Raw genomic sequence first — 25,068 nt, 5'->3', positions numbered from 1 at the left:
CTCTTGGGTAAATCCCTAGCAGGACTATTGCTGGTTCATAGGGGAGTTCTATGGATAGTTTTTTGAGGAACCTCCACACTGTTTTCCAGAGGGGCTGCACCAGTTTACATTCCCACCAACAGTGTAGGAGGGTGCCCTTGCTCTTGAATCTAGATTGAGCTCAAATGGAGTTCCCACATATCTGATAGAATATGGTGAAGTCTTAGGTATGGACTATAAGAGCCAGTTTGCTTAAGCATTGCAGGCAGTTTATTACTTTCTTGGGGCTGCCTTAGCAAAGGCAGGTTGTTCTGTTAGAACAACAGAAATGTATTCAGTCATAGTTCTGGAGGTTAGAAGTTCAAAATCAAGGTGTTGGCAGGACCATGACCTCTCTGGGTAAAATTCTTCCTTGCCTGCCCACAGTTTTTGAGGGTGGCTGGCAATTCTTGGTATTTCTTGTCTTGCAGGTTCATTATTCCTATCTCTGCCTCTGTCTATCATCACGTGACAGTCTCCAGTTCTGTCTCTTCACACAGTGATCTCTTCCTGTGACTTCATATCATCTCTTCTAAGGACCAGTTATTTTGGATTAAAGGCTCATCTTATTTCAGGATGATCTCATCTTAATTAATTATATCTGCAACAACCCTATTTCTGAATAAGGTGACACACTATGGTCCTGGGTGTGAGGCCTTCAACGTATCTTCTTGCAGGACACAATTCAACTCAAAACAGGCAGAAAGGAAAGGGTATATTTTGTTGGGGCATCTGGGTCAAAGCCTGCATTGGGAAGACGGGCTGTCATCAGTCTTGGAAACTGGCTCCTTGGCTTAGCACCTGGATTTGCTTCTGAGCTCTGTGAGGAGAAGGGAGACATGGGTGGGGAAATTCACATGAGGGTTTATGTCTTAAGACATCGGATGGACCTGATGGGCTGGGAAAACTAAGATGGCTAGACTTCTCAGGACAGAGCGAAGAGGAGAGAGCCTAATGGAGAAGAAACCTCAGAAATCTGAAGACAGATCCTTGAGTATTCAGCTGAACATTGATCAGATCATATGTGTGAGGAAACTATCTAAGCTAGAGAAAGACCCCCCAGAGTGATTACAGATAACATTGCAAAGAATGCTAAAGGTCGTCCTTCAGACAGAAAGAAAACAATACTTAGAAATACAGATCAGGTTGCCTGGGTGACTAAGTCAGTTGAAAGTCTGACTCCTGATTATGGCTCAGGTCATGATCTTACTGTGTCGTGTGTTCAAGTGCCATGTTGGGCTCTGTGCCTACAATGAAGAGCCTGTTTGAGATTCTCTCTCTCTCTCTCTCTCTCTCTCTCTCTTTCTGCCCCTCCCCTGCTCATGCTCTCCCTCTCTCTCAAAATAAATAAACTTAAAGAAAATACAGATCTGCACAAAGGAATAAAGTACTTTGGAAATGGTAACTACACAGGTAGATACATGACTTTAAAATGATTGTTTAAGTCTCTTTAAAAAATAATTGACTGTTTAAATTCAAGTTATAACAATGTGATGTTTTCTTCTAAGAAAGCATTCATTAAAAACCTTTTGCTTTTGAAGTGGGCAGCCCTGAGTAACTAGGAACTTACTGATAATGGAAAGTAGGTAACACTTAACTTAAGAGGGGTCAATGGAATGCTCAGCTGTGAATTCTGGTAGCAGATTGTCTTTATATTAAGCGGGGGGGAGGAAGGGGTTGACAAAAGTTTGTCCCTTGCAGAACAGAACTGTAACACCTGTCAAAGGCTTCTGATTCTTTTCTTTTAACCTTGAAACATGCCCTTAGAGCACTTTTAAACTTTCCTGGGTAGCTATTGAATTGAGAATACTTCACTAATGTAAAGCAGCTTTTAGCTGTTCTCCCATGAGAGGTCTTGTGGAAAGATGTTGGGAAGAACATTTTCTAGGTGCCCTAGAGGATGATGAACTCAGTGACAGGCTTTATGAAACTTTATTCAAATAAATATAAATTTTATAAAGGTATACAGTTTCATGAAAGAACAGATGAGAAATCAGAAAAATTGAATTCAAATCTATTTGAATTCTGACAACTGACATAAACAGGGTGTCAAGTTTTTCATCCAAACAGATATTTGTTTTATGAAATCAGTAACTTAACAATTTTACAAAGAAAAAATGGAGGGAGAGGGAGGAGGAGGAGGAAGAAATCAAAATAAAATCATCAAACAGTGAGTTTTATATTAGACGCTCCTACAGTATTGCTTTAGTCACATATTCAATTTATAATGTTGGCTTTTAATTAGAAGCTTTTTTTCTATAAAGAATTAAACCATCTTTATCTCTTCTCTTGTTTCTTGATTCTGCATGGGGGCACTGATGACAATTCTATAACAGTCCTATACCAAGAAAGTCATAATATTCAACATTTATAAGATTCATTCTGGAAGTTGTCAGCATCTAGCCTTATGATCATACAAGTAGTTCTCTACTTTGGGAGGATATATATTGCAGTGGGAGTGTGGCAGTTGCTGAGAGTGGGCAGATGAGTGAGAGTCAGAGCAGAAGAGCATTTGAATACTTAATCTGTGGGTCCGCAGTTCAGTCTTGGGCACTGCCATCAAGGTGCCAACTGGGCTGAAAGTGAAAGAATAAGTGCATTGCATCTTTCTGGAACATCACTTCTACTCAAATTCTGGTAGGGTAAGGTGTTAAGGATAAAAAAGTTTAAAAGTTAATATCATAACATATAGGGTTAATTATAGAGTATACTATTTATGGTAAAATTTGGGTTTAAGGACAGTGGAATCTGGTGGAATGTGATAAAGATCTGCTGGGGTGACTGTTCATTTGCTTTTAAAGAACTTTGAGAGAGTTTATTTGAATGTCTGTTGTAGCTAACAGGGTCTGGATTGAAGAGATTAAATTTGCTTATTTAGTATAAGGTAAGGATAATACTAACTTGCCCTATCTAGTTTTCAAGGAAATTATCAAGCCTAGAGAAAGGAACAAAGGAAGGTGTTGGGTATTGAAACTAGTACCTAACAGAAGCTAAGCACATGGTCTTCTACTAAACTACACTTTTTAGTTCGACAGATCTGGAGCAATAGCACCTTGTAAGCTGTAAAGAAAAAGTGAACTGTTAGGAAGAAGAGGAGGAGGAGGAACAGGAGGAGGAGAGAAAGAGGAAGAAGAGAAAGAAAAATAAAGAGGAGAAGAACATAAAGGAGAAGGGAAAGAACGAGGAGGAAGAAGAAGAGAAGGAAGAATAAAGAGAAGAAAGAAGAAAGAGAAGAAGGAAACGAAGAAGGAGAAGGAGGAGGAGAAGGAAAATAAAATAAAATAAAATAAAATAAAATAAAATAAAATAAAATAAAATAAAATAAAATAAAATAAAATAAAAAAGAAGCAGTAGGAGTGAAAATAACAGAAGTCCATTCTATTTTATTTGAAGTCCAGATCTGTTCCCAAAACAGACCACAAATTTCTATAGCTTCATGCTTTGCATTAAGTTTGATAATTTTCGTCCCCAAATTACATTATTAGCAAACTCCTATTCAACCTTCAGCTCAGGTATTATTTCTTCTATGAAGCATTTCCTGTCCCACTTTTCTCCTCAGTCACAGTGAGGTGAGAATCTCTTTCTATTCTTGGATATACTATATTCATTAAGATATCATGCTATTTTATTTTTAGAACTACTTTATTATTTAGGTATAACTTACATACAATAAAACACACAAGATGTATATCTTGTATACATCAGCTTAACCACCCTTGTATCATAACATGTCTATTATTCTAAAAGTTCTCCTTTTCCCTATTTTCAGACAATCTTTTTTCTCATAACCTGGGAGGGAAATACTTTTCTGATTTATGACAGTATACCATGATTTTACTTGTTCTAAAACCTCATGTAAAAGGAATGATAGAACATGTACTCCTTCATGTCTGGCTTTTTGGTGTTTTTAAAATTTTTACTGGTTATGTATCAGTATTTCATTCCTTTTTTTATTACTTAGAGATATTTTATTGAATAAATTTACCATAGTTTATTTTTCCATTCTCTTCAAAGTATTTGAGTTGCTTTTTTAGTTTTGGATTCTATACATAATGCTGCCATGAACATCTTGCACAGGACATTTTGTGGGCACATGCCTTCATTGGTAAATAACTAGAAGTGGAACTGCTGTCAAAGGGCAGGTGTGTGTTGTGAATCAATTGATCATATATGTGTGGGTTGCTTTTCAGGGTCTCTACTCTGCCCTTTTGATTAGCATAAATCCTAATACCGTACCGTTTTGGTTACTATAGCTTTGTAGAATAGTTTGAAATCTGGGATCATGATGCCTCTTGCTTTGGCCAGAATGCTTTGACTATTCAGGGTCTTTTGTGGTTCCATACACATTATAGGATTATTTGTTCTATTTCTGTGAAAAATGCAAAAGGAATCTTATTAAAAATTGCCTTGAATCTGTAGAATCTGCTTTGAGTAGTATGAACATTTTAATATGAAATCTTCTAATTCATAAAACAAGGTATATTTCTATTTATTTGTGTCTTCAATTTCTTTTATCGGTATCTTTCTTATATTTTCAGTGTACTCACCTGTCACATCTTAGGTTAAATTTATTCCTAGATATTTTAATCTTTTTGAAAAAAATTGTAAATGGTATAGTTTTCTTAATTTTTCTTTCTGATAGTTTATTAGTATATAGATACTCAACAGTTTTATATTGAATTTGTATCTTGCAACTTTACTGAATTAATTTATGAGTTCTAACAGTTTTTGTGGAGTTTTATATGTCAACTACAAATGGACAGTTTTACTTCCTCCTTTCCAATTTGGAAGAATTTTATTTCGTTTTTCTTGCCAGTTGCTCTGGCTGGGACTTCCAACACTATGTTGAATAAAAATGCTCACGGCAGACATCTTTGTCTTGTACCTGATCTCAGAGGAAAAGTTTTCAGCTTTTTACCATTGAGTATGATTTTAGCTGAGGGCTTACCATATATGGCCTCACTATGTGGAGGTATGTTCTCTCTTTGCCCACTTTGTTGAGAGTTTTCATCATAAATAGTTGTTGAATTTTGTCAAATGCTTTTCTGCATCTATTGAAATGATCGATTTTCTCTATTTTTTACTGATTTTTCACTCTAATCTTTATTATTTCCATTCTTCTGCTTACTTTGTATTTGGTTTTCTCATCTTATTCTATCATGATTTACTTTCTTTCTTTTTATTAGTGTTAACATTGTAAATCTTTTTCTATGCTTTTACTTCCAACTTATGCATTCCTTGATACTTAAAGTGGACTTATATAGGCAGCCTGTAATTGCATTTTCCTCTTACAATCTGATTAATTCTGCTTTTCAGTTGAAGGATTCAGTTTATTTATAGTTAATTTGATCATTAATCTGTGAGGGCAGAAATCTATGTCAGTATTTTCTTGTGTCTCCATTGATCCTTGTTTCTTTTTTTCAGCCTTCTTTTGAACTAATTGAATATTTTTGTGATTTCATTCAATCTCTTTTGGTCAATTTATTATTTATTTACTTATTTATTCATTTATTTATTTATTTATTTATTTTGAGAGAGAGAGAGCATAAGCAGGAAAGGAGCAGAGAGAGACAGAGAGAGGGGGAGAGAGAATCCCAAGAAGGCTCTGTACTGTCAGTGCAGAGCTTGATGTTGGACTTGAACCCACGAACTGTGAGACCATGACTGTAGCCGTAACCAAGAGTCAGACCATTAGCCTACTGAGCCACCCAGACTCCGCTCTTTTGGCTGATTTATTAATTTTTTTTTGAGATTTCTTTAAGGTTCATAGCAAACACCTTTAACTTATCACCATCTGCCTTCATGTGAAATTATGCCTTTTCATTTAATGTATAAAAATTTAAGGCAATTTGCATCTTTACTAAACCTCTGGCCTTTGTTCTATTCTTCTCATGCATTTTACTTCTGCATATGGTCTAGACCCCACATAGTTTGCCATTATATTTGTTTAAAAGAGATGTAAATAGTAAGAAAAAATATTTTGGATGCACAAACATATTTACTATATTCAAGGTTCTTTATTCCTTTGTGTATGTCGAAATATGTATCTAGTATCTTTTTCTCAGTTATTCTGTTTGGTTTCTTTAGCTATTTTCAATTTCACAAGTGGATTTTATTTTGTTTTTGTTTGTTTGTTTTAGCCAATATATCGCTAATTCCATTCATTTATTTCTAGACTTACAAATTTTTATTATAGTTTTATTTTTCCTGAAATTCCTGTCTCTTCTCCGATTATATCCATTTTTTCTTGTTAATTTTTATCATGTTTATTATAGATATTCAAAATTACTTTTCTGTTAAATACATCATCAGTATTGTTAGTAACTGTTTATATTGGCAGAATTTTGTCCTGCTATGGGTCATATTTTCCTATTTGTTCACATTTTTAATAATTTTTGTTTGTATACTAGACATTGTGGATTATGTGGTATAAAGCTGTGATAACTATTTAGTTTTTTTCTAGTATGTTATTATATTGCCATAGATTAAGTTTTTAAGCCTTGTCTTTTGGCTTTCTAAGGAAGATTTATTTCTGTTTTTGTCTTTAGGCCTAGGGAAAATGTCTTAGTTCTAGCATATATTTCTTACTACTAAGGTGATATTCTTCTGGGTTTCAATAAGAACTATGAGATATTTACCATATCTTTCTAATGTGTGAAATTTGATCTCCAAATTTTGTGTCCTTGCCAGGGGCAGCAGGTGTTGATAGCTCTGGCAAGCCTGTGCAAACTTCCAGTTCCTGTTTTTCTCCTGGGTTCCATTTAGTTTCCTTCTTACGTCCACAGTTCAAGAATCAGGCAAGGATTCAAGAAAATTTATATTCAGACTTTGAGCTGTTCTCTCTGTAGATCCTCCTTTCTGAGTTTTTCTCCTTTGTCCAGTCCCCACCCCAGCAGTTCAAAACTTCAAGTGTCTCTTCAGGTCAAATAGACTGCAACTGTCTGCTTCAGTTTATCTGTGTCATGTTGCATGGACTGAGGCAAAAGAATCCTGGGGATAAATAATGCAAATTTGGCTTGAACACAGCATGGTTCTTGTCTTTCAAGTGTAGACCTCCCTCAAAAATATGTTTTTTCTCTTTGATTGTTTCCACTGTCATCCACCATTCCTTTTCTGTCTTCTTAAGAGTTAGTATTTGGTACAGACAGGATTCATCCAATACATGCTACCCCACCATGACTGGATTAAATAATATTTTGTATTTCTTTTTTTTAATGCTTGAAATTATGAACTCCTTGAAGGGCAGGGGTTTTACCTTTATGCTTAGAACACTGCTTGACATATAATTGATGTTCAATAAATATGTGTTCAATAAACATTGACATTTTTGATCAGGCACTATGAAATGGAGAATACTGAAAGCCAAAATCATCTAAGAAGTCTTGTAAAAGGAAGGAGTGTCCAGTAAATTGAAAGATGTACTTTTACTTCAGAATTTGTCATGTTATGTTTGAGATAAGACACCCAGAGGTACATTTGTACTGACCAGGAATTTAATGTTGAGGAAAGAAATTCACATCCTCAGCAATACACTTTTTCCATTTTTTTGTGTCTTTCAGAAAACCTCAAATTCTATTTATAGGAAGTTGGAATTTCCCCAAGAGCTACCAGTAGACAAAATCAGAAGTACCATCTGATGCAACAATAATTGTATTTTTATTCAAGGAATACTCCTTTTCCTATTTGTATGCAAAAGCAGTAGATTCCAAACATGTTTAATTTAAAGGATCTTTCTTAGTGCTTTCTTTGTAAATGGCTACTACATTCTGTTACTTTCACAGAAAATAGCTGAAACTGACATGCATATGCCTTCATGCCTTGGTCCACAGCATATGGTGTTTTATTTAGTCTAGCTTTTCTTTTTTTTTCTTTTCTCTCTCTCTCTCTCTCTCTCTCTCTCTCTCTCTCTCTCTCTCTCTCTCATAGTAGCAGGGATGCAGTATAAGGCTGGGTTTATACATGCAAAGGAAAAGATTAAGTTTGTGAAAGAAGAATTCAAGGGCTTTTGTACCTCTAATCAATCACTATTGTCTTCTGCTTATGTCTGAGCCTGAGAAAAGAATAGGATAATATATAGGACACCGTGTGAAACACATTTTCTGTGTCTCTGTCAGGACAGTGAACTACAAAATAAATTATACTGGGGCAAGTTTAGTGCAGTCTTCAGTTAACTGCTTCCAAAGTGGAAGAACTAAAAGAAAAAAAACAGACAAAGAAATCAAAGAAGCAAAAGAACCTCCCTCTAGAAAACATTTCTCAAAGAGAATACACCTCTGAATATATTCTTCTATTCAATTACTGGAAAAGAACAACCTTTTTGCCAACAAAGCTATAACACAGAGAATAGCTGCAAACACTGCCTACTGTATATAACTAAGCCTTCCAACACAGGGTGTTCAGAGAACCTCATTTTCTGCCCCCTGTAAAAGATAGTAGACAAGAGTCAAAGATCATGCCTTCCTTTTGAAGAAAGATCTCCCCTCTTGCTACTTGGAAGGAATTACCAAAATAAATTTATCTCACAAGAGGGGATGAAAACTCGTATTAAGTATTTAAACTTAACCATTTTCCCTTCTCTATTTTAAAGACAGCTTTTAGAGAGCAGGGCAGAGAAAAGAAAACTAATTCTTGTTTTTCTTATTAACAACCTAGCATTTTTGTTCAATTTTAAAACATTTGTGGGTTAGCCACTCTAAGGTACATAAAGCATAATTCTTTACCTCAAGCTTTATGCCATACCAGACAGAATACAAGCCAGATTGTTTAAAGTGCCATAAGAAATATACTTACAAAATGCTATGTATACACGAGGGAGGAAGAGCTCAAGTCCAGTTAGGCAATTAGTACACACTTTATCGAGAATACAGTATTTTGGATGCAACTTAAAGGGGTATATTAGGTTCAGCTCATGGGAAGAGAAGATACTCAAGTTACACAACCAGGAGAGTGGTGGTGTATTCAGACAACAGCAAATCAATTGGTACTGCAAAAAGCAAGGACATAAGTTACATGAGACTTCCATTAGAGGCTTTAGTTTTTACGGTCACTTACCTCAAAACTGCTCTTAGCATGATGTCCCATTCCCCAAATAGACCCACTTCCTCAACACATGAACTAAAATAGGAATTTAAGTGAAGATTTAAATGAGTCGGTGATCTATAACATTCCCATCAGACAAGTTATAAATCTAATTAACAAGTAATTAATAAAATTAATAAATATTTTATCAAATTCTCCAACAGACAGTTCGGGGTGACCCACCATAGTTCATCTCCACGAGTTGACGCCATCTCATCTTTCCCATGCCACATCACCCCACCTGCTCCAGACAGTTCCTACTGGCCCTTTGTGACTTGGTGTTCTGCTTGATTTCCTGTGGCTAAGCTAAACATCCATCCCTACTATGCTCAGCCTGGCATAACCGTCACAGACAGCAAGAACAGAGCACAACTTTACTCAATGGAGCCAGAAATGGGTCAGCTTTATTTTATGTGGTGATCTGCTCATTTGAATAATCTGCCCTATAGAAGATTTATCACTTTTCCCTACTCTGTTCATCCCATAATTGTGGCTATCGGGCATTCAGCAGTCTTTAGGACCTATATATACTCCTAAAATATGTATCTAAATGCATCTAATAATTTGAAGTGAATTTTTTGATGTAAAAATTATATTATATAGTGCGGTGACATTTATGAAAACAACAGGTCATGTTATGCCCTGCATTGGAGAATGTATTTATTTCTCAATTTAAGAGTCATTAGGGATTCTGAGAGTCATTGATATCACGCCATTCGCTTTGCACGTTATCAACAAAGGCCACAATGTAATGAGCTAACGTTTGTTTAGAATATTCATCCATTACTAAGTATCACTTTCTTCCCTCACAGCAATTTGTTCCAAACTACAGTATAAAATATCACATTATTGATGTGGCATTATCAAGTTTCCTCATGAATGACCTGATGTCACACTGTTTTGTAACACAACTGGTTGCTGTCAATCAAAAGCATTTACAGAAACCTGTCACAGACATAGGGAACAATTTGTGCCGACGAAGAACCATCTGGTACACTCTTCACTTTAGAGATGAGGCTTGTAGTTAGTTAAAAAATAATTGAAGGTTAAGTGTGAATTTTTGCTATATATTTTTGCCTTTGCTTGATCCTTGAAAATTTTTCCCATTTCAATAGTCATTCCATGTGGGTAAAAACGTTTAGGACTTTTCTTTATGTAGGAGTTTTAATGGACATTGGTGACATAGCAGGGGGTCAAGAGCTGGGAGTACACTCATGACTCTTCCCTGGGAAAGAAAAAAATGGGGATGAGAGAGGCAGAAAGAGACAGAGGGAAAGGAGGAGGAAGGGGAAGACTGAGAAACAGGGTCAAAGACATCCTTGGGCTAAGCTACAAAAAAGGCAAAACAAAACAAAACAAACAAAAAAAAGCCAGAGAAAATGAAGCTAGGGGTGCTGTTCTTGGTCTGAGAAGAAAGCCGGGTTGCACAGTTCTGAAACATGGCCTCTGTGCCAGTGTGGCTGCTTTCTGCCTAACGTGCCCTGGACCTTGTACATGAATTAATGCCTTTCTCTCTCTTCCTAACCACTTCTATTTCTGCTGCTACCATTCTGTTCAACAGTGACATTTATACGTATAAGTCTTTGAACTCAGCTCCCTGGGATTTTGAAGAGAAGGTAAAGAGAGCAGAGGGCATGGTTTAGGGCAAACATGGTAAAAGGTGGAGTGTCCACTGCAGCTTTCTCACCCTCCGCCCATTGAACCAGAGATGATATGTTGTCAAGATGGTTTGGTTGCAGGAAAACAATCCCGATTTCCGTGAAAATACATTGAATGACTTCTTTTTTATTTCTTTGTTGCTTTTCATCCTCTTAGCCATTCCTTCATTTAAAATCCTTCCGCTTCCATATATATGGACCCCCTGATTTTCATTTTTCTAACCTGTATCTTCTTGTACCCTAAAGAAAGGAATTCCAGGATCAGTCTTGTTCTCTTTGCTTTCTTTCTCTCTTTTTCTGAAATCTCACCAACCTTGTGACTTCAATAATTACTCTTACACAGATTTCTAAAAGCTATCACTCAAGGCTTAAGCATGCTCCTTTACGTAGAAATGAGTGTTCATGATTTCTAATTTTCCAGTTCTAAGCATACAGGACATGTCTGAAAAAAAAGTGGCACATTGATAGTTATATAATGACCAAGAAAAATAATACATCCCAATTTTAAGTACTTGGTCCATAGTTATTTTAGAATCTTTCTTTTTCTCTTTTCAGATAACTTATTACTCTGGAGATATATAATTTTAATACTATAATCCTCTTGCAAATCTAACATGGTATCCTAAAATAGCTAGAGATGGAAAGCATTCATCAAGACATTACATATTCTGTGGCCATTGACGGAATGGTTTCCTACAACAAATGCATTTTAGCACTTATTTCTACATTTTTGAAATATGTTCATTAAATGTGATCCTTCAAGTTAATTTTGTTTTATATACAAAACATTATTAAGGCTTTGCCATGCCTCAATCAATACTTCATCAATGTTTGTGTGACAAGTCTGATAAAAAAAAAATCACAATTCTCTATGCATAGCATAGAACAAATGACATTAGAGAATGTCTTGCCCAACTCCTCTCATATTATAGGTAGAAAAAATACACAGAACAAAACTTAAACACTCACAGAGGTGAATATGTTTACCCAAAGTTTACAACCAGTAATGATGGCTATAGGAGCAGAATCTCAGAAATCAAGGACCCAAATACTTGTTCTTTTGATTACACTGCACATACTTTGTTTCCCCCAAAGAATTTCTTGGCATATGTTGCTCCCCTCTTTTCTCCTGATTCTAATATTCTCAACTTCTTTGAGAGTTATTTGAAGGAGAACATATGTACTAGGAAAGAAGAGGTAAAACTGGGAAGGCTAAGAATGCTTACACTCAAATTTAATTGCTCCAAAGGAACTATTTCTCTGTAGTGTTATTTCTACACCTTCCTCTATAAATATGGCTGCATTGGAAGCCATTATGTTGCCCTAAAAATTATGTCTCTTGATATTTAATAGAGATTTACATAAATTTCTGTATAATTACTACCAGGTTTTATTAATATTTGCATAACTTTTTATATTTTAACTTTGAAAATCATTCTCATCCTCTTTTCATTGGGATGTGATTAAGGCTATCTTGCAACTAATTCATTTACCACCTTTAGATGTGTGCTATCTGGATAGTTTCTAAATGCTTGTATGCTTTTAATATGTTTTTTTTTTAACTGCTCCTTTTTTTTTCTCTCCAGCTGCTGTATTTCTTTGAAATTACCCCAGGCATTTTTTCTTATTAAAATTTTATATTTTATCTCTTTTTTAGTCATGATTAATTACATGTTCTTCATCACATATTAACTGGCCTACTTTCTCTTAAGACATTTCTCTTGAAGATCCTGACACTATTCTATCCACACTCCTGATATCAAAATTGGGCTCATGGTTTTTAACAAAGCACCCCAGTTCGCTTAGGATGTTTTCCTCCTTTCTTCTCCATTTCAAGCACCTGCTTTTCTTGTTTCCTTTTTTAAAATGACAAATGTGATTTCTTTTTCCATGTGTACTTTGGAGAAAAAGCCAAAGGACTGAGAACAGTTCTCAAGAGTTCCTCTAGGACAGAATTTTGATCTCCAGGCAGCACTACTCCTACACAAGCGGAATTTAAAATATATATATTGATAATAACCAAACTCACACACCGTCTGACTTCTGAGAGCTATCTCTCTCAGAGATACAGTTCATCGGGGGAGTTAAAGCCCAGTGTAGCTCGTCCTCTCTTCAACACTGAGCAATGACTCCCAACTCTTGTCCACTGGAACCCATCAGAGCTCCCAAGGGCAGTGAGAGTGCTCAGTCTAGTTCTCAAAATGGGTATTAACAAGCCTACAGTGGTTGTGTGAGCTGACTTACTTCTCAATTGGAGTTCTGGCTCTTTGGTTGGAACATCCTGGGAAAAGGAGGAAGCGGAAATTTGCATTATCCCTCCCTCTAAAAGCTTCAGCAGCAAATGTGGAGGTAGCTGCGCTTCAGTGTTCTCCCTTGTACCTTTACAAGAGGGTATCTTCATATCTTCCATTTCTTTGATATCATTACAGATGATGGTTCTTACCTTGGGTGACACTTGTCATTTTTAGGCTCTAAAGGCTCTTAATTGAATTATTGAATGACTATGCTGCTGTTCATTGTGTTCAATTACCACTTTGTATGTAAACCTGTTAATTACAGATTGTAATGCCCTTAGAACTGTTGTACAAAACATTTGTCTTACTTTCAAATTACACTAGAAATTCTTAACACTGGTGATGGCTTGAGACCTATTTAACATCCACTAAATTACATCATTATAGCCTTTTCATTCCTCCACAGTTCCATGTTACAGCTTCTCATAGCCCAGATATGTCTTAGCTTGACCAAGAAGAAATTCTAAGTGCTGAAGCCTATGGTGAAATCATTTTAAAGCCTACCTGTGGTTCAAGAATATTCTGCTATGTTGTTAGAGACACTTTTCCTTTATCTGAGGCAGTTTGTATTTTTTTTAATGTTTTATTTATTTTTGATACAGAGACAGAGCATGAGAGGGGGAGGGGCAGAGAGAGAAGGAGACACAGAACCAGATGCAGGCTCCAGGCTCTGAGCTAGCTGTCAGCACAGAGCCCAACACCGGGCTCGAACCCTCGAACGTGAGATCTGACCTGAGCCGAAGTCGGAGGCTTAACCGACTGAGCCACCCAGGCGCCCCGGCAGTTTGTATTTTTAAAAAAATGTTTATTTGAGAGAGAGCATGAGTGAGGGAGTGGCAGAGACGGAAGGGGACAGAGGATCAAAAGCTGGCTCTGCACCACACCACACCACACTGAGAACAGTCAGCCCAATGTGGGGCTTGAACTCATGAACCACCACCATCATAACCTGAGCTGGAAGTCTGATGCTCAGCCAACTGAGCTGTTCAGGCCCCCTAAGGCAGTTTGTATTTAAATCCATTGTTAGTAATGGCAAGTTGATGGACAAACAATCTTCTAGTTGTATAAAATTAGACCAGTAGTTACCACTTCATAAGTTGGACAGGGCCAAAATGAAACAATAAAAAAATAAATAAAAAATAAAAAACCAACAACTAATAAAAAAGAAGTCTTCCTTATTAGGAAGAAAATGTATCCTAGGAAATATAGTGAACTAGAATAAGAGAATTATCATTTTAGTGCCAATTCTCTAGAAGATTGCTTTTTACTTCTTTGTTGTTGTTGCTGTCTTCTATGCTGAACGGTGAAGAAATGAGTCTTCAAGGCTGTTATGTAGTGTGAGAAAAAAGAAACTAAAGTCAGTCAGTAAGTCAACCCACTAAATGAGTTTCTTCTGTGTTCTGGGCAGTGCACTTTGCTCCCTGACCTAGGCTTGTCAGACAAGTAAAATGTAATGGAAGCTCTTAATGCTAAGTGAAACAAGATAAAAGGCACACTACTGGAAATAAATTTTAAATTCAACTTACAAGTAGATTAAGTAATAAAAATATTCTAATTAGGATACATATATGAAATTATGTTTTTTAAAGCTAAAAATTAAAAAATTAAGTATTAGAAAAGATGGGGAGGATTGTATTAAAGCATTTTTTTGTAAGCATAAAGTTGGCTTACTAAGAAATTTTCACATGAATCACTGTTTAGTGTGTTTAATGATTTTACTTTGAAAGTGGCAGGTAAAAATATCTGGTTCTTTTAGTAATACTTGCATTATTTTACTGTAATACAACATCACTGACTGAAGATAGTGATGTCTCTATGGCCAGGATAGTGGTGATTCTTACCAATGAAAATGGAAGGAGTTAATTTCTGAAATCTGGAATGATCAAGTATAGAATTACTTAAATTTGTGTGCACTTCAGCTTTCTTTCATTCTGATTAAGTAGTGAGCAGTTGGATAATTGGCAACAGACACCCTTTCTTGATTTACTTCAGAAACAGACAAAATTCTCATCATTGATGGTTGAACTGAGTTGATTTCAGCCGATTAGTAGTTGTTTAGATCAGTGCTTCAGAGTCTTTTCCCAGTAATGCTACCCTAGGACTAATACAACATGATGGGATAGGAGAATCACATGACCAGGAGTCAACTACAAAGCATCTCTAGACCTTGGGATCAATCTTAGACATTAAGGGCCAAGGAATCAATGTATCATTACCTGCACAACTTTTTCAAACACATAGGTATGAGAAAGTTCTTATCTAGGTCATACCTAATAGCTAGGGAAAGCTAGATTTATTTTTCTGGCTTTCTACAATTTATTCTCCTCAAAGCAAGACTGTGTAACATGAATAAAAATTACAGAGCAAATTTCTTTGATGCCAAAACATGACAAAGTTTTAAGACAATTGCTCTCCTAGAACATTGAAAGTGGCATGATTATCCAGTTGTTCTCAGGGTTTTCTTAATCTTGTTTTGAGGAGCTTCTGGGGAAAATTCTCTTAATGACTAGAATATTTGTTTAGAGCACCGTAATAATGCTCACAAAGAATCTATATTTGGTGGTTTATTTTGTTGACTATAACTATTATAAGGGGAATTTGGATTCAATTATTCCCTAAGAAAAAGCACTTTGGGCCATTTTTATTAGACTTTGACTTCCAGAAAAGGAAGACAAAAAACAGAAAGGAAAGAATAAATACCATAAGCAATTTTTTTGGAAAATAGATGGCATCTCTAGGGGTGGCTTGGTACTAATTTGAGGGGAAAATATTTTTATATTCATATTTCAAAAGGGAAGAAATGACTACTAGAGTTAACATGACATCCTGGTACGCATTACTACAAATAACTCAGCCTATTCTCTGAAAGAAGCTTGTTAAGTATTGATTGTGTAAGGGAGTCCAAGCAAGGAGAAATACACATAGATGCCTTTGCGTTATTAGCTAAAATTACCACATGTCACAAATCCTGGTGCCTGATGAACACAGTAGTTTTATTGGCTATTAGTAAATCTTAGCAGGTGGTAAAGAAAAGCCAGGAGAAAGAGCAAAATGGGGAAAGAAAGCTTTGGGTTTTGAATTGTCCTCATTTTTGACTTAATCAATAATTCTAATAATAAATAATACCAGCATAAATGATTTCAGATTAGAATCAGAGATGCTGTGTACTTAAAAAAATAGTTTTGATGGCAAAGGAGTTCTGCTCTGCTAATGGAAATAATAATTCAATCACCAAATAAATAAAAGGCAGGTCATTTTATATACAGCAAGCCTTCTGTATAGTAAACAAAGAGTCTATAAATTTTGTTGTCCATGTTCAACAGGAATATTATTGGTTGGTTCCATTATTTATATTAAAAAGCAAAGCTAGCAAATAAGCTTTCTTGCCTCCAGTAAATTCATGATTGATCTTATTATACATGAGGAGCTTTTGCCTCTGGGATTAAAAGAAAAAATACTTTTCTTATATACCAAGGAGTAAACTTATAAAAGGTAATCCAGTGAGAACAGGAGGTCTAAATTACTTTCTGGTTACCAATTTTATATGATTACTATTTCTTTTAAGTGTTACTGCACAATGTAGTGGGGCAAGAACTGTTTTGTGTCATGAAACTGGGTTAAGATTCTCAACTTGGTCCCTTTTCCACTGTGGCTTCAGTCTGGATGACAGCTGAACACATATTCTACACCCCTATCCATCTTGATGGCTTCAAGTTACAGAAAAGTATTACAAACATCCATAAGTATGCTAGAAGACAAAATATAAGAGGACTTCTTGAAAAAAGGAAATACATGGCTTGGATCTTCCGACAAAAAGTTAAACAATTAAGCTTCTCAAAGTCACATGTGATGCAAGGTACAGGATATCCAATCTCAGAGATAATAGAAGTAATGAGTAGGAGGAAGTCAGAGGCAAATATTGAGAGATTAAATATGAAATTGCAACTAATGATTCTTCCATGCTGCACCTTCACTCTCTCTTGCCAAGCAGCAGGCAGCAGAAATGTTGGGTCAATGCTAAAATCAAAGACGGTGGAAGCTAGAACCTGAAATGCAGGATAGTGACCAAGGAAATGAACAACCTTTAGGAGGCATATAGAACCTGCAAAACCAGGAGACAAGTTAATGCCATATCTTTTCTTGCACACATCTTGTACCACTGCTGCTCTCAAAGAAGGAAAGATCTGATCTCCATAACTTATACCCGAAGGTAAGCAAATTGAAATTATGAAATACAAAGATGAGAAGGAACCAAGAATTATCAAGCTTTGAAAAAAATCAACGTATGAAAGGCAGGCAACAAACTCGGCAATAAAACTACAACCTGGGCTACGGTGCAAAGCAAACAAGGAGAAAGCTTTAAAATAAGTGTGATTAGTATGCTTAGAAAGATTATACAGCTTTTGTAAGGGATTGTGAAATAGGTGAAAGAATACCGCATCTTCAAAATATAAACTCTAGAGATGAACAGAATAAAGAATGGGCTTAGATAAAGAGGGAATAAATTAATTAGAAGAGCAGGTAAAAGGATTGTCACAGATCAAAAGAAAAGTAAAATGTGATTTTAAAAGGTATAGTTAATATAATAAAATGTTTCAAAAATATCTAATAGGAGTCCAACAAGTAAATAACATGAGGTGTGTGTGCACGCGCATGTGTGTGTGTATGTGTGTGTTTGGTGGTGATGATGAAGTAAACAAAAATAAAAGATGACTTTCCAGACAATGGCTCCAAAAGTTATCCTGAAACCTTAGATTAAAAAGATTCCAAGGGATATATAAGATAAATTCAAAAACAACATACATAGATTCATCATGGGATGTGTTTCACATTCCAGAGCACAATGAACACAAAGAAGACAAAATGAAAAGAGAAAAAAGAATAACTGAAAAGGAGCTGGAATCATATTGCTATTTTAGCAGCATTATACAGTAGCAGACATTTGATTAAATCTTCAAAATTTTGAGAGAAAATAAATTTTAGTGTGAAACGCAAACCATAGTGATATTTAAATTTAAGTTAGAACTGAAAACACTTATTACCCTTTCTTCAGGACTGATAAATTTTCAAAATTCTCAGCATATTTCTCTTAAAAACAATTGGTACAATTAAACTTGATCTAGGTAATAAATATATATAGACTTTTAATACATGGAGGACATACATTATTTTTTAAGTTTCTTGAAATGGTCACCAACTTTCATCATACATTAGGTAACTAAAAAGAATCTTAACCAATTTCTTTAAGAAACTCTCTAGTCACAATACAATATAGCTCTTTGTAATCTAAAGGTCAGAGAAGAAATCAGAATAAAAATTTCAGGGAACATTTTTAACTAAATGAAAATACAAAATGGGATATCAAAACTTGTGAAATGGAGCTAAATTATTGGTCAGAAGGAAATGTATAGCCTTCAATTCACATGTTAGGGAAAAAATCTATAAATCAATGATTAATAATCTATCTGTAAAGCATAGAAAAATAACATCTAATTAAATGCAAAAATGTAAAAAGAAAAGAATAATTAAGATAAGAACTATGATGGCTGAACTAGAAAATAAACTATCAGAAACTCATCAAGAAAAATGAGAGAAGGCAGATGTTATCATCAAAAATGCAGAGGTACAGATATTCCGAGAATAAAATGAGAAATGCAATAAGAACCTGATAAACCTAATGCACAAGAAATAGCAAATATCAATTTTTATCCAATGAAGAATTAGGACATAATTAAAAACTGTATTATAGTGTAAAATTCAGACTCAGATGGTTTGACTGGTAATAAACAAATGCAGTTTTAGAAGAAATACCTCAAACATTACACAAAATTTTCCATAGGGTAGAAATGGAGAAAATATTTTTATTTTTTTAATTTTTATTTATTTTTGAGAGAGAGAGACAGCGTGAGCAGAGGAGGGTCAGAGAGAGAACGAGTCACAGGATCTGAAGATAGGTTCCAGGAGCCGAGTTAGCTGTCAGCACAGAGCCCGACAAGGGGCTTGAACCCACGAACTGTGAGATCATGAACTGAGCCAAAGTCAGATGCTTAACCGACTGAGCCACCCAGGTGCCCACAATTTATTTAACTTTCAAAAGTTAATCAGTGTCATTTATGACATTAACAAAAGAAAAAAGGAAAATGATCACTGAAATTTTTAAATAAAATCACTTGCTAAATTTCAGTACTTACTTCTTGATAGGAATGGATGTAGATTAAGACTAGAAGGAAACTTTCACATTCTGCTAAAGGGTTGCTACAAAAACGTTAAGAATATATCATATTAAATGATGAAATTGAAATCTTCTTGGTAGGAAGAACAAGAGAATGATGCCCTTTCTCACCATTTTATGTGGTTTTGTGCTAGAGGTACTATACAGTGCAATAATGCAACCTAAAGGGAAAAAAATATTGACAATACACTTATCTAATGAAGGATATATCTATATAATATAGAAATAAATTCTACAATTCAGTAAGAAATGAAAACTGGACAAACTCTTTCTTGAATAGGAATTTCACAAAGATTTTTAAATGGCCAATAAAGATTTGAAAATACATCGGGCTCTCTGAACCATCAGGGAGATGTAAATTAATTCCATGGTGGGATATCACTACTTTCCTTCCAGGATGGCTTTAAACACACAATGTAATACAACACAACACAAAACAACACAACACAATAGTTGGTGAGAAAGTTAAAGAAGTGGAGCTCTTCTACATTGCTGACAGCAGCAAAATGAATACAAATTTGGAAACCTCTGGCTATATATGAATTACCAATTACATAAATTTCACTTCTAGGTATGAAGCCAACAGAAATGCATATATGAACCAAAAAACATGTATTATTAGAGCAGTATCATTTATAATAGCTAAAAACTGAGAAGAGCTCAAATGCGAATAGGAAAGGAACCAAGTGTTGCTCTGTGCAGCAACGTGGGTGAACCTTACAAACATTATTATATCATACAAAAAGAGCCAGATGCATAAGGGTATAGATTTTATCACCTTTACATAAACTTAGGAAATGAGCAAAACTAATCAAGGGAGGTGGAGTCTGGATGGTACTTAACTTTGAGGCGAATGGCGGGAACAGTGATTGGGCAGGCTCATGAGGAAGACAATACTGGAGTTCTACCATGCTATTTCCTGAGCAGGTGCGGGTTCTATGGGTAGTTCACTTAGCAAAAGTTTATTAAGTCGAACACTTATGATGTATGCACTTTCTGTTATATGCTACACTTAAAAAACTTCTTAATATATCCTTATTCATCAAAAATAATTTAAAAATATGTGGTAAAAGAATTCCATTCACAATAGATACAAAACAATAAAATACATATGAAGAAAGCTGCTGTTCTCATGTACGATGTGTCTGGAAAAAACAATAAAATTATATTGAAGCATATAAAACAGGAATAAATAAAAGTAATAATGAACAAATCCATAGTTTTCCTAGATGAGAAGAACAGAATTTGTAACATATTAATGTTCTCACATAAACCAAGACCTTCCAAATATTATTTTCATGGAAATGTTGTATTCATTCCCAGATCCATAGTAAAGAAAATGCAAATAAGTGGCAATCTTTTTTTTCAAAACGATAACAATAAGTAGTGTCTTGCTTTACCATTCACTAAAACATAAATTACAGGGGCGCCTGGGTGGGTCAGTAGGCTGAGCATCGAACTCTTGATTTTGGCTCAGGTCATTGTCTCAAGGTCTGGGAGCTGGAGCCCCACAGCCTTCTTTGGGCTCTGTGCTGGGCGTGGAGCCTGCCTAAGATTCTCTTTCTCCCTCTGCTCTCTCTCCCTTGACTTGTGCTTTATTTTTCTCTTAAAAAATGTTTAAAAAGTTTTAAATGTGTAATAATATAATATTTGTATATCATTAGTCAACTAAATTAATGGAAAGGAATAATTTCTTAAAGAAAAATAGATATAAAGAAATTTATAATAAGATAATAGTGTCCTTTTAAATCTGTGTATAATATACTCACCATATGTTACTGGCACAACTGACTAATACTCATTTGTGAAATATTACATTAACTCTGTTCCTTAGATCTTTAATTAAAGAACTATATGCAGAAACTAAATAGAGAAAGTGTGTAGAATAAAAGATACAAATTTAAAATATGCAAGGACCTCTAAGAGTTGGCCTCTTTTTAAATGTAGTCTTGGGAGGCCTGGGTGACTCAGTCAGTTGAGTGTCTGACTCTTGATTTCAGCTCAGGCCATGACCCCAAGGTCATGTTCAAGCCCTGCGTGGAGCCTCTTGTCCTGGCCACTTGTCCACACCAGGCCAGAGCCTGTTTGTGATTCTCTCCCTCTTGCCCTCTGCCACTTCCTCATCTTCTCTAAAACAAACAAACAAACAAACAAACAGCTAGTCTCGTCCTCACAATTTCCATTCTTCCACATTTACCAATTTCTTTCAGTTCCTTGAACATTTTCTTTAACATCTATACCTTTGTTTTTGTTTTCTTTACTCACTCCCTACAATTCCTAACTGCTGCTTACCCCTTAAATCTCCATTTCTAAATGGTTTCCCTTGGTTAGCTTTTTTTCTGGCATCTGGAAGTGAAGAAAACATCCTTTTTAGCCATGTTCAAAAACAATACATGTTTAACTATTTTCTTGTTTTTACTTCTGCTGTCTTTTGGTTCTATGTTGTTCTTGCAAAGCACTCCATGCCTTTTATAATCTTGTTTTTCCTCGCATATTTCTATTTTCTCACTTACTAATATCACAATACCATTGTTTAATTAGTATTCATAAAGTGCCATTTATATATTTTTTTTTGGTAAAACATACTAGGTAATTTTTAGTCAGGTCTCTACACCCTGCAAAGCATTTCCTAGTGTAGTATTTTTTGGAATTAATTAGGTAATTTTCTGTCCAAAATTGTCTTAGAAGAAAGGCAGATGAAAATAGTTCTCTATGTTTAATTATAGTTTTCTGTCAGGGTGTAGACTTCAGTTGTTAGGGTGCATTGAGCATCTTGTATTAACTTCTATGAATTTATATTTTCTCTACCAAATTTAAGGCTCACGTTTTCTGCAGAGCAAGAACTCATGACTTCCATTTTTATTTCTATTTGATTTTGTGGTTCTCATTTTCTCTGGAACTCAGTTTCTTTACCTTGAGGAGAAGGGGTTGGGGTTTTATTGTATTTGTAGTGCTTTATCATAGCTACAATTCTAGAATCGTTTGCCTGTAAGAGAAAATATATATTCCACAGTAGGGACTTTAAACCTAATTGAAAATACAGATTCTGTATGCATGTGTTTGATTCCCCCACATGAATTATGTTATTGCCTAAAACGTCTATTAGTTTTTCTTAATACATGGTGAAAAAATATCGTAAATATGTATAAGCTATGTATAAGAAATACAAGGATTGCCCAACAAGACCAGGTAGATGTCAGGAAATGGTAAGCCTATCTGGTTAATCTCTTACAGGTGTCCCATCAAGGATACATATAAAGTTGGCTGTAATCATGAATTAGGGAAAACGAAAGAGATAGGAGAACCAAGTATTTGTAGCAGGAGGGCTGACTCTCTTATTCAGTCAAAATAAAGCTTAAACATCATTTTAATTGCATAATTTCCTTGGTTATTTCATGCATATGATCATCTCTATCACTTTACTTATGATGATGTTTAATAAATTAGCCATGTAGTGGCTTGATAAAAATGATGTTCATTAGGGAATAAGTCACAAAATTATTATATGAAAAATATTTTTGTAAGTGAACAAAATGAATAGAAATAGACCTACAAGGCAGAGTAAAAGTTGCTCTTTATACACAGTTTCATAAATGTAGCTATTATTACTAACCTCAAGAGATAAACTGAAGCCATTATGTGTCTTTTCATTTTCCTCTTCTGGAGCAAGAATTGTCTAGATTTGGGATTTGCCAATATAAAGCATGATCATCTCTGTCCACCTCCAATGATAGATGACTATGATTCCTGGTTGCAATGTAGCATGGTATGGCTGTTCACTGGGGCCTCTCAAATTCAGAGTCCAGACACATCACTGAGAGCAGCACATGGCATCCTCATCCCTTCAGATAATATTCAACCAGCAGGCCCAGATTCTGCATTATTGTAGTAGAATTATTTGATAAAAAACTTCACTGAAATTCTAAACCATGTATGTGATCATCGGTGTTGTTTTGTTTTAAATATAAACCTGATGACTCCAGGCATCATCAGTGGCCTTTACAGCTTCTGGATGCGGCTGCTTCCTCATTCTACTTGCTTCTCTACTACAAAAAGGCTTCAGTGAGCAGGTGTTGTAACATGCTCCCACTGTTCCCACTGAGGTGGGTGGGGGAAAGCTCTGATCTGTAGCGTTCATCAGTTTCCATTGTGCGACTATTTTCACCATGTCCAATTTCAAGTTATCAATGTGACATCACAGAAGGAGGAGTTGGGGAGACTTGCACATAATTGGCTAGGAAAGCTGATATATGCTGGCTCTAGCACCTAACTGCTTTTAGCTGTTTCTTTTTCCTTTCCTCTCCTCTCCTCCCCTCCTCTTTTCTTTCCATTCCTTTTTTTTCTTTTCTTTTCTTTTCCTTTCCTTTCCTTTCCTTTCCTTTCCTTTCCTTTCTTTTCCTTTCTTTTCTTTTCTTTAATGCTTACATTTTCCTCCTTCACCCTATTAAATACTATTCATCATCTTTGTTAATAAAAGACCAGTTCTTTCTGATTATAGTTCTGCTCCTGTTTTTCCCCATCCTTTTGCCCCTTGTTCTCCTCCTCCACTTCTTTTTTCTTCTCACATTTTTCCTATTTTTAGAATTTGGGGAGTCAGAGAAAATTTACACAGCATCACTCATTATCTCATTAAAGAGCATATATTCTCACTGTATCCTGTTTAAAAGCACAGTGCATCACTTCCAATAGTCCAAGGTGAGTTTATTGGCCATCCTTAGCACACCTCTGCAAGCGAACTCGAAGGAAACATGTAGATTAGAATGCACTAGCTTGGGGTCTCCACTATATTTAAATAGATGGCACATTGCCCAATCCTTTCTCTGTGTGGATATGAAAGAAGCAAGCTCCATTATAGACAAATAGTCATGCAGCCATGCTCAAAGTAATTTGAATAATTATATTTTACTGTCCTTTTCCTTTTTGATGCTTTCTCTATCTGTATAAATTTACCAGAAGTTGGGGAAGGAGCAGAGTGAGAAAAATATCTGTGGGGCAGATCTATAGTTAATTTATTTGCTTATTTTATTCTTTCCCTTTAATCCAGATACTTTAGGTTTAGAGACCCTTAGTGCACCGAACTCACTCACTCACTCATTCATTTTGAATACTTTATTCCCTATGACCTAATCAGTGGCAGCTTCATAAAGGCATGATCACAATTTGGTTTTATTATACCCAATTAAAAGGCATGTATATTGCTCATACTGTATTTTCTTTGGCCTATTTGCTTTGAATTTTACTGGTGCCAGCATTTCTCAGTTCAGACATACCAATACAAATCAATAATTTGAAATATATGAAAAAAGGGTCACTGTTTCATAGTCACTGAGTCTAAGACCTTGTAAACACTGGAACAGAATTTTAGTCTGTGGTTTTATTACTTGACTGTACTTTTTTGTGTGCAGAAATATCTTCAATTTGATCTATGTTTCCTAGCTAATAAAAAGATTTATGGACTATTAAGTAGCAAAACTTACCCCCCCACACACACTCAGAAATTAGGATATATAGTCAATTATATTCATCAGCACTTCAGTCTTCATTCACAGGTAAGATTCCCCCACCTTTCATCACCTCCCACTTCTTCAGGCCCAACCACCTGCAAGAAACTGCATGCCACCTGGATAGGATATGGTCTTCTCTGTTTCTTCAGGTTTTTCTTCTACCCTTTCTTCCCCATTTGCCTCCCACTCCCAGATTACAGCTGAGGAAGGAAAAATGGAAAGGGGAGGTGCAGCATAGTTAAATTGTTCATGGTTTAAAAAAACTTCCAATTACATTCTTTAAG

At 35.4% G+C, this 25,068-nt stretch overlaps 1 long non-coding RNA gene across 1 annotated transcript; it reads right to left on the bottom strand.

The window, feature by feature from the left end:
• Nucleotides 1-221: 221 nt before the first annotated feature.
• Nucleotides 222-23,591, bottom strand: LOC115296955. Its single transcript, XR_003911163.1, has 3 exons — nucleotides 22,894-23,591; nucleotides 9,070-9,132; nucleotides 222-838 (listed from the first exon to the last, which is right to left on the bottom strand). It is a non-coding gene; the product is annotated as an uncharacterized LOC115296955 (long non-coding RNA).
• Nucleotides 23,592-25,068: the final 1,477 nt, after the last annotated feature.

This window comes from Suricata suricatta, chromosome 7, assembly GCF_006229205.1.
Source record: "Suricata suricatta isolate VVHF042 chromosome 7, meerkat_22Aug2017_6uvM2_HiC, whole genome shotgun sequence".
In the NCBI taxonomy this organism is placed as follows: domain Eukaryota; kingdom Metazoa; phylum Chordata; class Mammalia; order Carnivora; family Herpestidae; genus Suricata; species Suricata suricatta.
This window is presented reverse-complemented; position numbering and strand designations above follow the sequence as displayed.